The following is a 15,439-nucleotide window of genomic DNA, read 5'->3' as shown; positions in this document are numbered from 1 at the left end:
GGGGCCTGGAACATCTGCCCTATGAGCAAAGGCTGAGGGAGCTGGGCCTGTTCAGCCTGGAGAAGAGGAGGCTGAGGGGGGACCTCATCAGAGTCTATAAATACCTCARGGGAGGGAGTGAGGAGGAGTGRGTGGCCTCTTTTCAGTGGTGGCCAGCAATAGGACTAGAGGAAACGGCCACAAGCTGAGGCACCAAAAGTTCCACGRGAACTTGAGAAAACACTTTTTGACAGTGAGGGTGASAGAGCCCTGGAACAGGCTGCCCAGRGAGGTTGTGGAGTCTCCTTCTTTGGAGATCTTTAAAACCCGCTTGGAYGCAGCCYTGTGCCCTGTGCTCTAGGTGACCCTGCRTGAGCAGGGGGGTTGGACTAGATGACCTCTGAGGTCCCTTCCAACCTTAAGCATTCTCTGATTCTATGATTCTATGTGTATGTGTGTATATAGATCTATCCATCCATCTTTCTATCTATCCATCCATTCCTTCACAGGTATGGCCTATGGAGTGGGGCCTTGTTGAGTAAGGCTAGTGAGGGTGTGGGGCAGGTGGCACTTCCCTTATCCTATGACCTCCACCACTCTTGTATAGCAGGCAGAATTTCAGATGGAGCTTGAGCACTGATGACACTTTCATTCAAGCATGAGTGACTCTTACAAAGTTCCTCTTAGCGCAGACTGTCTGTCTTCATGACCACATACCAGGGAGCTACAGTAAAACTTGAAAGCTTTATAAAGAAATCAGCCCCTTTCTTGATCAATGATGACAGATGACCCTAGCAGAACTGCCTTACAGATGATATTAAATATGAAAACACATAAACAAGTGGTCGAAAAACAGTGAGGATAATGATAGATCTCCAGTCCACTACACTTAGCAGCGTGGACAAAGTAAAACAGGTTATGGATTTTCAAAAGACTGATAGTTGGTCTATCCTCAGGCCATGGGCATAGATTTAKACAGGCATTTTCCAAGTAGATTTCATTATTAGGAACTGGCTCATGCTTCTGAAAGCAGGATAGGGACAAAAACTCAGAACTCACTAAAGAAGTACAAATACAGGTGACATCATGAACATAAAAATTTGAACCGATGATCTGGTCCCAAATAGAACTTATTGGGTTTTCTGTGCAAAAGGCAAATATATTCCTTTCTGAGGAGATACATGTAGTGATTCCTATCCCTTACCCCTGAAACTTTCAGTTCTCCCCCCAAAACAGTTTATTTAAAGAGTCAAAGGCAACTTAGGTTTTTTCCTTCTCCTCTGAGAAGTGAGACAAGAATCAGTTGGTGGCAACTGTTTCTCTAAAATCACTGCACAGGGATTAAGTAGTCCTCATACCATATTTTCTTCTATCAGAGAGAAGTTTTTCAGCAGCTGAATGAGTTTGGTTCTGCTCCACTGTTGAAAGTGTGAAATTTGGAATGGTGAACATAGACTCAAATCCTGCCTCAAAGGGTACCTTGAGTACTCTCCTCACAAACTGGGAGTTAGTTTTTGGAAAGTTCAGCTGCCTACAGTCAATAAGATGAGGATGAGGGTTTCTTCTTTTACATGGAAAAAAACTTTCCTCCTTTCTCTTTTTGTCTGCTTAGCTTTTTTTTTCCTCTCCATCCTTTCAGTATCTCCCCTGGAGAAAGGAACATAGTGATGCTTTCCCACCTCTGCAGCATAGCTTGGATGACTAAGAAGCACTGTATGCAATTTTATGACTTAAAGAGGGCAGGACAGAGCTGTACTGCTTACTACTGTASCTAAAGCTGTAATTGTATAAGAGTACTTGTAAATACCAAGGCCACCTTTGGCAGCAACTACCTGTAATGGCTCTTCTTGCTGTATTCCATTCTCTTGTACAACCTAATGGCTAAATCAATGTAAAGTGCCGTGCATTTTTTTTCCACTCTCTGTGGTGCTATTCTTTTCAGTTAAGTATGTTCAGCTTTCACCTCCAAAAAAAATCAATGAAGACTTAGTTGTTCTCAAGAAACAAAACTAAACATTCAGAGTGCTTTGTGTCATCTTGGTGCAGCTTATATAACCCTTTTCTTCCCTGGACTGCCACGAGGGCCCTGCTAAGCAATCTTCTGTGAAATGAGCAGTAGTGGGTTTACATTGTGTCTCCTAGATGCTGTTTTTCTTGGGTTTCATTCTTAACTGTAATCAGTGAAATCGTTTTTACTACTACTTTGCTGTTCCAGAAAAAAACGAAGGTAGCTTTCATTTCCGTAAAGAAAAAAAARAAAGAAAGAAAATAAAAGTCGACCTAACCATCCATATTCTGACATTCACTTTATGCCAGACTCTGACTTTTCTATTCACTTTTACGCATGGCTGTGACTAGAACAGAGACGTTCATGATGCAGTCAGCAAGTGACTGCAGGAAAACGCAGCAGAGCTATCAGACTGTATGTGGGAGTAATCTGAAAATAATAAAAAATGAGAAGGCACATTAAGCGTGACTGAATTTATCTGTGTCTATACGAGAATATATCTTTACAGAAAATATAAAAACATATTTCTAATAAAACCTACATTTCTGAATTCTGGCCTTGGCAGTGGATCTTGTCTCTTGCAGAATCTTCTGTGCTTTCTAAAGGTCAGGTACCACAGCTCAGTTCAATAATGTTTTAGTTCTAAAGCAGTTTTGAGAAGTGGAAAGGTTTTGAGCTTTAAGATGTAATTGTGTAGAGAGAACAATTTTCAGGAATGATGGATACTGGCAGAATATCTATCTGCATAGTGTGTTGGGGCCCTCCAGGAATAAAGGCATCGTACCCGAAAAAAATGGGCACCACAGCTCCTGGGCCAGCTGCTCCGCTAAACAGGCAGCAAAGCTGGGCTCTCCTGGGCAGCTACAGCCATTCAATACAATAATGGAAAGTACYTGGGTCTGAGTTTAGCAGCTCACATACTAGGATGGACTGGAAAGGCCAAATGTCCATATAGGAACAAAAGTTCAGCAGACAGAAGGCAAAAGCTACAAAAAGTATCTTCCCCAGAGCCTCTTGATCCATTCATTACACTTAATTTTTCCTCTTGGGGATTGTTTGAAGGTTTGGGAGGTTTGTATTTTAAACAAAGAGAAACTAAAGCTGGTTTAAGGATCTAGTTCTACCAGTTACTTGCCCGTCTTGCAATGAGGAGGGAAAGAGGCCAAATCCTCCCCCGGTGTGTGAGTGTTTGTGCACTCCGTGTGTGTGATTACTGACAGTACAAGCGAAGCAAAATGCGGAGCATGTCCAGTCGGGTGCTGATCACACCCTCCCTCCACRCTACCAAGCACCCTCAGCTCCCACTGCACCAAACGTGGGATCACCCTGGTGAAGAATTGGGCCTAGTGGGAGGGAAGCAACATGTAGAACTAGCTTAAAGCAAAAACAACAACAAGCTCTGCTTTACTTCAGCTGCTCGACCAAAGATATCATCAAGATTCTGTCTCATCGCTTTCAGTGGGAACTGTGTGTGTCAACCTCTTCACCAGATGCCTATGTAGGGATGCAGCAGAGAGTCAAGAGCCCCAGAGCAAACACACATACACTTACAGCTGTGATCTCTGCTTCCACGATACGACTGTTGCTCTTGACAGCCGCTTAGTCAGCAGAGGATGGTAAAGAGGAGCTTGAGAACTGGAAAGGTTTTTCTCAATACGACTCGGAGTATGTGTTGTCCTTGCAAGGTTTTTGCAGTGGGCAGATGGGCTAAGGAAGTGGGTCAGAAGATACGTGGTGCATGCCTTTGCCACGGGGAAGTTATGATTAAATCACCCAAGGCAGAACTTCCCAGTTCATCTCATTCTCCCAGCCATAGCAGAGATTGTCTTCAGGCTGTGTGAATGCAATTGCTCCTCCTGTCCAGCTGGAGTGGCTTTTCCAGCCCTGCATCTTCTGTAGTTTAGAAAACAACACAAACATGATTTGTAAAGCAAAAACCATCCTGAACTAGKCCAGCTTGGACAGGTTTCAGCCTGCATTATCTCCTGTGCAGTTTTACTGCTGAAATAGGCTCTGCAAGACCACCACAGGGAAGCAGTCGGGACAAACTCCCCATGGAAGGGACTGCTCTGCCCTGGCCCTCCTGAGCTGCATCCCTTTGGGGCGAGCTCACAGCCTCCACTGGCTCGGTTGCTCAACTCTGAGCAACTCTCTGCAGAAATTTTATATCATTTCCCTTAAAAACCATGAGCCAGCTGCAACTTGACTGGCCTCTTGAAAACTATCCGYGGGAAATTTTAAGTTAAACCAGTACCTTATTCACCTCTCATTGAAACAGCTGAATTTTCTGGAGGTAAAACTAAAGCAGCTAGAGTGTGGAGGCCACTGTGTCCTACTGACAGAAAGAGAGAAGTCTGGGCTCCACAGACATTAAAACCAACTCCAACAAAACCAACGAGAAAATACTTATCAGAAGGATCTTCAGAAGGGAAGGCAAGCATTCCCGAGTAGGAAATACTATTTAAACGGTTGCTTAATGATGATGGGGCTTCTGAAGAAAGAATAAATGTAAGTCAACACTTAGAAATCATACTGGAAAGTGTGAAAGACCAGAGCAGGAATGTCCAAGTAAATCTGGTACTTTCCAAACACCAGTGTTCCAGCTCAGCAACTGCAACTGTATACAAGATGTTCTCGCAGATGTGCGCAAATGTTTGTCCCAACCCAAAAGCTCCTGGCAGTGCCCTCTCAAGGCCTTTTCCTACAGAAAAAAATCTTACCACAGGATAAAAGATTCAATGCCTTTGAATATTTTCATAATTTCTCTCCCATAATATCTCTCCCATAATATCGTCTCCCGTAATATCCTCATAGGAAAGCTCTGGAAGTGTGGACTGGACAGATGGACAGTGAGGTGGAYTGAGAACTGGCTGGATGGCAGAGCTCAGACGGTGGTGATAAGTGGGGCCGATGGGATCCTGGCTGCATCAGGAGGATGTTGCCAGCAGGTCAAGGGAGGTGATTCTGCCCCTCTGCTCAGCTCTGGTGAGGCCGAACCTGGAGTATTGTGTGCAGTTCTGGGCTCCCCAGTGTAAGAGGGATGTGGAGCTTCCAGAGAGGGTCTAGTGGAGGGCAACAAAGATGATTAAGGGACTGGAACATCTCTCGTACAAGGAGAGAGTGATTTGGGCCTGTTTTTTTTCTGGAGAAGAGAAGGCTGGGAGGGGATCTGATCAACATGTACAAATACCTAAATAGTGAATGTAGGGAAGAAGGGGCCAAGCTCTCCTCAGTGGTGGCCAGTTACAGGACAAGGAGCAATGGGTACACGTTGAAACAGGCAGTTCCATCTCCATGTGAGGAAGAACTTCTTTCCTGTGAGGGTGACGGAGCCCTGGCACAGGCTGCCCAGGGAGGTTGTGGAGTCTCCTTCCCTGGAGATCTTCCAAACCTGCCTGGCTGCCACCCTGTGCCCCGTGCTCTGGGTGTCCCTGCTGGAGCAGGGGGTTGGACTAGATGGTGTTGGTTCCTTCCAATCTTTACCATTCCATGATTCTGTGAAACCACCTCCTTGCCATGTAGCAGGCCATTGATCAAGCATTTAGGCTACTACAGCAGACACAAACCCACCGATGACCCATCAACTCTTCTCTTGCACATCTTTTTTCCTCCCCCGCCCAGGGGAAAAAAAAAAAAACAACAACAAAATGCAAACAGCAAATTGCCACCATGCCACCCCAATACCTAATGCCAAAGAATAACACCAGGACAAGGCACCCAAGCTCTGCAGAGGCCAGAAGGTGGCTGCCTATCCTGCGGGCAAACTGGGAGCAGTGGGGAAACAAGGTCCCCAAGTGAAGGAGTGATAAAATGAAACTCATGGGGAGAAGGGCCAGGCTGGACAGGGAGCTAGCGTCCCCCGAAGGACAAGGCCATCAGTGCCTGGTTGTGAGGGATCAGGAGTTTGTTCTTAGCAGTCCAGGATTCAATGCCCTGATCCCTACATCCTAGCCTCCTTGCAGGTTTATTTCTCTAGTCGAGTGTTAGGGCAGTGCCAGTGCCTCCTGTTCTCCTCCATGCAACCTTTTCCAGTCCGTGAGCCCCCAGCTTGAGCTTAAAAACTCCCTAAAAGTCTGTGCTTCCTGCAGGCTTCCTCAGCTCTCTACTCCCATCTGAATGCAACCCTCTGCCAGGTTTTGATTAAGAGCAACAAGAACCTGGTTCAAATTATAGATGTTAGTAATAGTTTGCTCAAACCTCTAAGCAGAGCCTTGGAAAGATTAAACCAAGATGTCCAAGTCCCCAGAGAGCTGCATTCCCTCCAAGATTGAGAGATGAATCAAGTGATTCCACATATTTGAAGAAAGAAAAGTACAACAGGAAAGTAAGCAGGATGATGCACATTGACCCATGGTTCCTTTCCCAAAACATAGCAAAAATTACTTAATATCTTCTGCTGAGATTTCTGGGTGAGGATATTGCATTAAGTAAGAGAGGCAATGCCTGAAGCAGTCAGGCACAGTTCACCCCACATGTGTCCTCCTCTATGTCCTTCCAGCCACCAGCTTCACTTCCTGTTCCTGGTCTTCAGTGGCGACAACCATCAGCTAAACAAGGGGCAGCACACAGTGGTGCCCACACTTCTGGATGCTCCAGTAAAGTTTCCTCACCTCCCTTGTTCCTCCTTTCTTAATCTAAGAGTTCTTTTGCACCCCAGAGCTACTGGCTTTCAGCTAGATCTCTCTTGCTGGCTTGTAAAGGCACCAGCAAGCTGCCCAAGCATTTTCACGTAACATCATAGTCATTTTTATATTTTAGTTATGACATGTCTACCCTTTAACAGGAAGGTCTCCTAATTTGATAGAACATCCGACGTAAATTGGACATACTTTTCAGTCCTGGCCTGTGGCCTCTTCACCCAGGCACTTTTCTTCACCAAATATCTCAGGGCACGTGTACCCAGGGTTTCTGTCTGGAGATCCTTGGGAGCACAACTGTCCTCCTACTAATCTCAGCTCCAAAGCCATCATAAGCTATTGACTTCTGCATGTAATGCATTCTCAGGCTCACTCCCACTGATTGCAGGTCCATTTCTTTAAAGTACAGGAAAGCATGAAGAGGGAGAAAATCACTACAGATCATCCTCCCTCCTTCCTACTTCTATCTTCACATCAGCAGATTGATTTAAAAATCACAGGATTAGAAAAATAAGCTTTGGAGACCAAGGTGCCTTCTCATTTTCTGAGGTTTTGGGTCATACTAGATCAGTCTATCGCTTTTCTTTCAAAACACAGAGGCTAGAAATTTGTTCCTGAGTGGCAGCAGAGATTTGGAGGCAGTTTCCTCAAGACGAGATTTTTAAGTAAAACTAATTTGATAGGGCTTGTACTGTGAATACAAAAATAATACAGTTCTAGAAATAATACAAAAAGCCAATGAAACAAAAGCAAGTAAGAGAAGTCAGGTTTGCCTCTGTGTGAGGTTTCTCTTAGTTGAGGGAAACRGCAATTTTTTGAGAGTAGGCAGCAACAGCTACACAAATCTGTCTTTGTTACTCAGGCAGGGAAATACTGCCAGTGCTTGCCAGTAATAAAATCTTCTATGTCTAGCTGTCTGGAGATAGATTATACAAAGTTTATGGTCAGGAGCAGAAAGGAAAAACATAAATCTTCCAAGTTTCTTTTCACCTCAGAAAACCTTTCATTAAGGAGTTTGCTATTCTAAAGTTACCTTGGGTCAAAAATTTGTGTCACCAAATTGCAGGAGGCCTCCTGATGTTTAAATTAAGAGTCTTAAGGGCTGTTTAAGCACTGTGTTACAGCAGTGTGTTGTAAGGGCCATAATTTACCTATTACTATTTCAAAATATCCCACAGGATCAACATCATCTTTCYTTCGCTCAACCCTCACCATATGCCTAATACTAGCCCAAAATGAGAAAATCACACCTTRCTTACAGTTCTGCATCAAATTCACATCAGAATACTGATGTGATACATAGAAACAAAAACAAAGCAACAAACTTTCATGGATTAGTATTTTTATAAACTTAAGTACCTTTGAAGAACTATAGAACAGCAAAGCATGCAAACTCACAAAGGAATATATTGATTTCGCTAGGAAATGTGGTGTTTTGGGGGCTTGTTCTGCTTTTATCACATATAGCTTTAGTTAACTAGAGGTGAGATATTTTGCCATATCTGTGATTCAAGACAGCTAAATCATTTACTGTCCCATCTATGTGGTAAATCTGAATTGGAAAAGAGTGAACTGGTTCCACCTTAGGAAAAGTTTTAAGATTATGTTTATTCCAGCTTGTTTACAGTTTTCCATAAGTACTTTAGATCTGGACAGCTCTTGTGGATCTGATTAAATCACATTGTTGCTCCCAAGAGAAACATATGCTGAAATTAAGAGAAACGAGTACTGAAATCAAGCACAGGCTTCAGCAGCASCTATCTGGGTCCTTAGAATAAGTAGGGGCAGCCCCTGTCCTTGTGGGGTTACCACAAAGAAACCCCCTTCTGGGAAACAAAGATTCAACCCTGAGCCTGAGAGCTTTCTTCTTGAATGAGTTCGGAGCCCCACACCTAGGATTTGACAATGCTTAATTAAGTGGTTCAATATTTCCATAATATAGTGCCAAACTGGACAGGGAGAAAATGACTACATCTGGGCTTCTTCAGCTGCTCATGAAGATATGGAGGTAAACCAGAAGGGACTCACTCTTGAGAGTTAAAATTGTGACAGCTAAAATGGATTTCTGCTGGTATTTGCTGAGTCTCCAAATTAAGCCATCTAAAAATGCCCATTTTTAGATGGGCATTTTTAGATGGCTTAATTTGGCGACTCAGCACATACCTTCAGGGTGGCCCTGAGCACCAGGGTGGTCTCTTCTCAGGGGCAGCTGCTGCAGGTGGCCAGAGGAGCAGGACAGGCCTGCAGCTGAACCCCCTAAGAAGAAAATACCCTGGTGCTCCGGCTACTTTTGCTCTGCCTTATCTTTTTGAATCCCCTTTGCCTTTTGCAGTGGATCCTTCCCGTTTCACAGCTGGCACTGTGGCGAGCTGTGTTCACAGGTACACAGCTTATACAGCCTTCAGCAGAGTGTGAAAGCAACAGTTCCTTGCTCCAAGCTGCTTGTGCTAGACTGTGCTCTCGTGGGCACCCACTCGAGTGATTGCATCGTATTTCAAGCCATGGAGAGGTGGAAGTTCCTGGTAATCAAAGAACGAAATGCATTTCTCTAGTCTGCAAGATTGGAGGGTTGGAAAGGGGTCTGAGGGCCTGGTCATGTGGAGAAAGGAGTTGAAATGGGCTAGGACTGAACAAAGTAGAAAGAGCATAGGAGAGAATGTAGAAAATGGGATTGAATAGGACTGAAAATATTGTCCAGCTGTGCCAGCTCCAGAATAGCAACTGCTACCTCTGCTGCTATTTTGTGTGTGTGTGCGCATATATATCTCTAAAAAAATTATTTAGAATCATGAAAGGTGAGATTTTGCTCAATTACTACYCTTCATTTCCATGGTTTCCAAGTGCTGAAAGAGCTTATTGATGTGAGGGAATGGCTGGTGCCAACCATCAGTGCAGACTGATGGCAATTAGGGACAGCTCTGACAGCTGGAAAGTCTCCCACAGCATTTTCATGCAAAAGCCGAGCAAATATGGGCTGGATGAACGAACTATTTAACGGAGTGAAAATTAGCTGGATCGTTAGTTCAAAGAATATTGATCTATGTTGTGATGACCATCTGCCAGCCAGTRATGAGCAGAGTACCACAGGGAATGACACTGGATATGACATTGTTCAATATTTTCATCATTCACCAGGATGGTGACACAGAGGGCACCTTCAAAAAATTTGCAGGAAGTGATAGATTATAAGCAAAGGCTGATGAACCAAATGGTAAAGCTTCTATCTAGAGGGATTCTGAGAAACTTTAGACCTGGGCCAAGAGAAATCCTGCAGAGTTCAATAGAAGTCCAAAACTCTACACCTGGGAAAGAATAACCCTGTGCCTTGGTGTAGCCTYGGATCTTAATGGCTAAATAACAGCCCTGATGAAAAAGACCTGGGGTTTTCATGGGAATCAGGTTTAATATAATAAAAGACATCAAAGTCTTATACCAGGCACATRCTAGGCTGGATTAGGAGGAGTGTAGCCAAAAGGTTAAATAAAGGAAGTTATTACCTGTCTCTATTCAGCRTCTGTGAGGTCGTCCCAGGAAAAAATGTGCCTTGTGTTGGGCACCCAAATTCAAGAGGATGTTGAGAACCTGGAGAAGGTCCGTGGTGCTGCCGCCAAGATGGGCAGGGTCTTGCRTGTGTCCTTGCACACGATCTGCAAGGACAGACTGAAGATTTGACTAATCTGACTGCTCCAGGCTGCCCTGCCAGCTCGGGCCCAGACACTGCTCTGGCAATAGCTCATCTCACAAGCAGTGCCCAAAGGGCAGCATGGACAAGGCTATAGTAGGTGGCTCCCACCACACAGCCACTTAAYAGCTCCCTGTCAGGCTTTGCACTCTCCAACACCTCCACATGCCTCATGGTGCACAGGCGTGCAATGCAACACCTCTTTCACCTTATAACATATCATCTCAAGGGCTCAGACACAGCCCTCATAACATTTTGGATATTCTGAACAGAAAAAAAAAAAAAAAAAAAAAAAAGGAGAAAAAAAGTCCTTAGGGATCTGAGCATCTTAAATGACCCAGAAAGGACCGAGCTGAAGAGGGAGTTAGCTGCAAGTAGTGTGGGTACAGGTCAGTTCACATGGCCTTGGGGCTACGATTTAGTCACTAGTCCTCTTTAAGTAACAATTTAGGCACAGCCTATAAGACATATGTTTCCTAGAAAAAGCCTTGTCCCTATGAGTCACGTCCTCCAGCTCAGCTCCACACTAACACACTGAAGAGCAGGGAGGGAAAACTGCAAAAGGTGAACTGCACCATGGTGCCCTCCACTAAACTATGTTTTGTAAGATGTTTTTATAATTATCACATTTCCTTTATAGGAAGGTGGTTTCCTTGAAGCTTTGTTCCTGCAAGAAGGCAGCTGAGAGAAACCTGCCTATGGAGCAAGGCATGAATCCATGCAGTGGAGAGGAGAAACAGGGATTTGGCTCCACACACACCTCTGTCTCTCCTCAGTTGTGTCCCCAGGGAGATGTAGTCGTGAAAGCATCTGTCTCCTCCAGTGCCAAGGACAGCGTTTTCCCCTTGATTTGCAAGAAGGAACACGAAAAGGCTGCCCGTTGCCCAAACTAAGATAACTCAGTTCTTCTTCAGGTCTTCCTTATGTTTTATCTGCTTCCTGTCTGAGCATCTCATTAGCAAAGGTAAATTGGCTATAATGACTTCTAAGCAAGGTTATTGAGAAACCCCTGAAATGATCAATAGACAGAGAAAACAATTCTTTGCATCTGCTGATGCCTTAGTTCATGGAATTTTAGATATATTAAGCAAAACCTCTCTTTGTTCACTCAGATTAGCCTAATTGCATGCACGTTTATTGTCCCCTGCTCTTTAGTATCTATGCAAAATCAAAAGGAAGCTGCCTCACTACTGAGATGAAATTTTTGCATTAAAAATTCGGGCAGTTTTGCATCATACTAATAATGCTATTCCATTATTCAAAGCCAGAGCTAAAATTAGCAGATACCTTAACAACCGGATGCATATTTTATCTTCAAGGTACATGCCTAATTTAGCAGAGGCCTCTGCCTCATGTCCATAGCCCTTTCGTCTAGACGGCTCTTCAGTGTTAAGGTTATTGACATGAGATGGGCACACAATGCTGAGGCCAACTTTTATGTTGTATCTTCCTATTTAAACACAAAAAGGACTCAAGGAGCCATGCCTCATCTGCATCTCTTTTCYGTGTGTTAGAAAACCACCTTCAAACCTGATCTTTTATGTACCCCTTTCATAGGAAATTGGCTCTGCCCTTGCTGCTACCAGCTTAAAGGCCAATGCAGCCAAACCGTGGCCAGTTTGCAGGCTGGTACCTACTTGTGTTCCCTCCTGAAGCTCCACTGCTTTCTCAAGGCCTTCCTTAAAATGATATGGCTTCTTTTTTCCCCTCTGGATGGCCAGAGCCACTAGCAAAGAGCACGTGTTGCAGCTCACCCTTACATTGTAAGTACAAGGAAAAAGCCTTTCTTCCTCGTAGTGCAACAATCAAAGAACAGTCCATTAGTTGTCCTAGTAATARACCATATATGAGCAGCGAAGTGGTAGAGGGAAAAAATCCCTTCTTGATCAATGCTCTCTTTTAAGAATCCTTAATTCGCAGGGACATAGGCATTTGTATRGGGTACTACACACTTTGAAGGATCCACTACACCCACATAAGCTCACCTTTTTTTTAGCTTATATCTACTGAGAAAGGGGAGAAAGTGTAAAAAAATCACGGTTCTGATATAAGATCACCCAAGCTCCCTTCTACCTGTGCTGATGGAGCAGCTACTGCATGGCTAAACCCTAGGACGGCTTTTCTCCAAGCCAAGTCCAAGTTCTCCAAGGGTTGGAGAAAGGGCAACTGATCCAAAGACACTAAAGAGAGYGGTATCTGGACTGCACGGACCCAAAGGGATCTGCCAGAGAGATAGCCTGGRCAAGCACAGGGTCAGAGAGGGAATACATGCAATTCCTCATGGGCCTTCTGGTCCTTCTGTGTCTTGTTCTTGTTCTCTGTGTCTTGTTCTCTCCCTTGATGATAGAAGCAGCTGAACCCGGATGTTGTCTACATTACATATGTTTCCATACTGATGAAGTGAGTCCCCCCTCAGATGCTGAGCAGGTTTCCAGAGCTGGGAAATTTTGGTGCACACGGGAAGCATTAACTCTTGTTTGTTGCAGGGATAGCAGGGAKCAACAGTAGATTGGCTCCCAAGCAGTGGGAGGATGTGTGGGGGAGCACTGGACGTTGCTGGGGGCCACCCAGCCTGTCCATACCAGCTGAGTGCAAACCCCCTGGAAGCCTGTGAAACAAAAACTTTTCCTTTTTTAAAAAAATTCTTTCTCAAATCAACCTAATTACATGTTCATTGCCTGCTACTGTAGGTAGGTTGCTACTGTAGGCAGGCAACACCTAGCTGGTTGCATTGAATCCTCAGGGAGCTCCAATATAACCCTGCTATTGCTCTGAATTCTTTATGATCACTGCACTCCTTGTGCTTTGCCATTTCTGTCTCCTAGAGACCTTAGGTTTTCTTAATGATAAAAGAAAGAGTATCCATGGCAGGTCTCCTTATTGAGGGGAGTTTGGATCACGATGTGTTTATGAAGACTTTTGGGAGGGTTCAGCACGTTGACAAGATGTGTCTCTAGCTGCCTGCACTGGGGTTTATTCGTGTGAGAGGGAGGAAGCATCAGTTACTGGGATGGAGTTTGTAATTCACCTCACTGCCCCAGCTGGTGTGGGGAGTCCACTTCCCTCTTCCCTTTCTCAACGCTGTATTGAGAAACAACATTTGCTGATGTTGGCTTACCAAACCAAAGGGGGAAATAGCTATGAAATGATTACAAGGGTCATTTGAAATCTGAGAAGAGGATGTTTTTAGTAATGGGAAAAGAGCCAAATACCTTAGAAGAGAAATATCCCAGCTTTAAGAATTAATAGCCACTTCCTAGTAATGCAAGGCTGAGCTATTAAATAACCTTGCACAATTTTCTGGTTGGATACATATTAATGGGAATACTGTGCACAGATCATTCTCTGAACCGTGCACACATGGGCAGATCCTTGGCATAACAAGTCAGAGTCTATATTCGTACATCTGGTCCTGCTTCTTTTGATCAACAGCATCAAGCAATGAATGTAGTAAGAAAATCTTGTAAATTAATTATCTAGAAAATTCATTCATCAGAAAACCATTTATTTCTCCCCATTAGGTACAGGGAAAGAGGGGACCAGCAGGAAAGTAAGGTAAGGATCGATTAATTTTTTTTTTTTTTGGAAATCTGGATTGTCACTTGGAATCCAAAACTGAAGCTGAGTTGCTATTCTGAGTGTCCTGCTCTACCTTATAATAAGCTTTTCAAGTGTAATACTCTTAACGTTTGTCCAGAAGATAGCTCTTGGGAGGACTCTACAGATCCTTGGAGCAGTCTCATATCTCAGAACTTCAGCTCTCCAAAAGGAGACAAATGTCTTCAGGCCCTGGGATTTAGGAGAAAAAAGATACCGGTCTCATACCAGCGTGAATCCAATAGAAGTTGTCAAGAGCCAATGGCAATGGGCAAAAACTGACTTAAAAGGATAACTTTCCCTTTTCAGTCCATTCTGAAGCCCTTCAACCCTTACCAAGGTGGCTCAGCCCGAGCAGAAGCGAGGGAACATCCTTGCAKCATGTTCTTGGGGCTCTCTACGGAGCTGTGGCTGCTGAACCAAAACACACGCAACAGGTCAGTGCTTCAAAATCCATGAAGCCTTAAGGCATTAGATGATTTTACTTCTGGGAGGTAACTGGGCAAAATTGCCCAGCAGGGGAGAATGTTGATGGAGGAAGAGCCATAACAATATGTGTTGTCACATGCCTATGTCTCTGTTCCTGAWATCCCACTTGTCCTCYKTATCCAGAGAGGTTGCCACAAGGGYGTTTCATAGCYGGRTTGGTGGGAGGAAGGAGACRAAGGTCTGCTTTCCTCTCCTCTAAGAGAAAGGCTCTCCAGGTCTCCAGGCTGTGCCAGCTCACCAACACCTTCCTGGAGCCGAGAGAGTTTCCTGAGGTAAAACACACACCTAAACCCAAAAAGGTGATGCAGGGATTGCTTGGGGTTGTTTGGGGCACAAAGCATGTGTCCTATGAAAGCTAATGGGGATGCAAAGGTCAGACCCACTCCATGACATCCCTGGCAGGGCCTGGTCTTATCCCAAAGCACAGCCAGGCCAGGCTGACTGCCAGCTCGGGGCTGCGCAAGGACAGGGCACTTGTCCCTCCTGCACATGGGTGCTTCAATGATGAGGACTTTGGGGTATCCCAGAGATGAGCACTGCAGCCCCATGGCCAGCAAGGGTGGGTCCTGCCCTGCATTGCCCCATTCTGCCTCCACAAAGCAGCCCCTGCCACTGCTCACCAGCACGTGGCACCACACACCTCTCCTTGGGGACCACAGAAAGGACAGAGTGGGACCAGGAGCAGGTAGAAGGCAGAAACACTATAAAATAGCTCTGTCATGACAGAAAACACAACCTGGAGTCATATTTTGTGCGTGTGCAGCAATCAGCTTGGAGAAACGGTACTGAAGGTGCAAACCATCCTTGAGCATCTCAAACCAGGAACACTCATGGTGCATGCTCTATTTTATCAAGCTRCTTCACAGAGACAAAAGTTAAGGTTAAAAAATAAACATAAACAGAGGACACATCACAGTGGCATTTTCTTTGTTTACCCTATCTGGAGTATAATGAAATGATGGCTAAATAGCCAACTTCTGATTTTTCACCCCCATTTCAATTTTAGCCCTTTCAGTTTTCCYCATAACTAGACAGCCTGTGCAGCAA

The sequence above is a fragment of the Nothoprocta perdicaria genome, unplaced genomic scaffold (assembly GCF_003342845.1).
Source record: "Nothoprocta perdicaria isolate Ctin4 unplaced genomic scaffold, notPer1 scaffold_62, whole genome shotgun sequence".
In the NCBI taxonomy this organism is placed as follows: Eukaryota; Metazoa; Chordata; class Aves; order Tinamiformes; family Tinamidae; genus Nothoprocta; species Nothoprocta perdicaria.
Note: the sequence above shows the minus strand (reverse complement) of the source record.